The sequence below is a fragment of the Tenrec ecaudatus genome, chromosome X, assembly GCF_050624435.1.
Source record: "Tenrec ecaudatus isolate mTenEca1 chromosome X, mTenEca1.hap1, whole genome shotgun sequence".
Taxonomy (NCBI): domain Eukaryota; kingdom Metazoa; phylum Chordata; class Mammalia; order Afrosoricida; family Tenrecidae; genus Tenrec; species Tenrec ecaudatus.
This window is the reverse complement of record NC_134548.1, coordinates 99,829,910-99,830,964: the sequence shown is the minus strand read 5'-3', so window position 1 is coordinate 99,830,964 and position 1,055 is coordinate 99,829,910. Positions and strand designations below refer to the sequence as shown.

Genomic DNA, 1,055 nt, shown 5'->3' with positions numbered 1-1,055 from the left:
TAGCTTTCTCTCTACTTCTTTCTTTGATCTTTGCTGAATCCTAACACAGCCAATTTGGCCGATGGTTTCCTAGTCAGTTCCTTACATCGAGACTGATTTTCTCTCAGCAGAAAATCCTATTTTTGTGTACACTTGCTCAAAGGTCAGGTTCTTCATTTTTTCCCCCAACTAATCTGGCCATTTGAGTCCCTATTAACTAGTACCCAGATTCATGTGTTTCTTTAAGGCGGTGATGTAGTTCCCTTCAAATCAGCACACTGGAAAATTTTTAAAAAGTGCTGCTGTCCAAAGAAACCATTTCGGTCTCTCTACTCCAGGATAAATGGAAAGAGGCATTTTATAGCCAGCTCTATCTTTGGCTGCATTCCCCCCACAAAATATTCATCCATTACTACATTTGAAATGATTTCATGGTGTTCATTTCGGCAGCATATACATATTATAATCAGAATGATTCAGCGAAGATTAACTTGGCCTCTGCACAAGGATGGCACAAATACGTGAAGCATTTCATAATTTTGAAACTGGCATTTTCATACATTGTGCTGAAAGTGTAAGTGGTAAAACATCTATAAAGATGAATCCCCAAATAACCATAAACGTTACCAATGCATTCCTCTCTTGATCCACCAGCCCCATTTAAAATCAATCATTCAGATATACCTGCACATGTACAAAATGATGCATTTACAAGGTTTTACAGCAGGTCTTGTTTCTGATGGAAAAGGACAGGGGAATTATAAAAATCTATCAAAGGATATAGATTAAATAAACTCAATAGAATGTAACACAGATCTTAAAAAATGATCCTCTTTGCACATTGATATAAGAAGTATAAAATATACAACAAAAATATTTTGGTCCTGAATAGAACATAAACCTTTTGTGTAAAAAATGTTCCAACTGCTCTGATGTGCCCGGGGCTATTGGCTTTGTAACCTGAAGAATTGACTTACGGGACCACAAATGGCAAGCAAAAAGTAGTATTGATTTAAAAGGGAAGAAGCAGCCGGTGGGGGGAGTTCCAGTGAGTTGTGCTGAATGAACTGTGTAGG

General features: G+C 37.4%; 1 non-coding gene across 1 annotated transcript; it reads left to right on the top strand.

Annotated features, from left to right (window-relative positions):
- Positions 1–413: 413 nt before the first annotated feature.
- LOC142435242 (U6 spliceosomal RNA) lies at positions 414–520 on the top strand. Its single transcript, XR_012781343.1, has one exon. It is a non-coding gene; the product is annotated as a U6 spliceosomal RNA (small nuclear RNA).
- Positions 521–1,055: the final 535 nt, after the last annotated feature.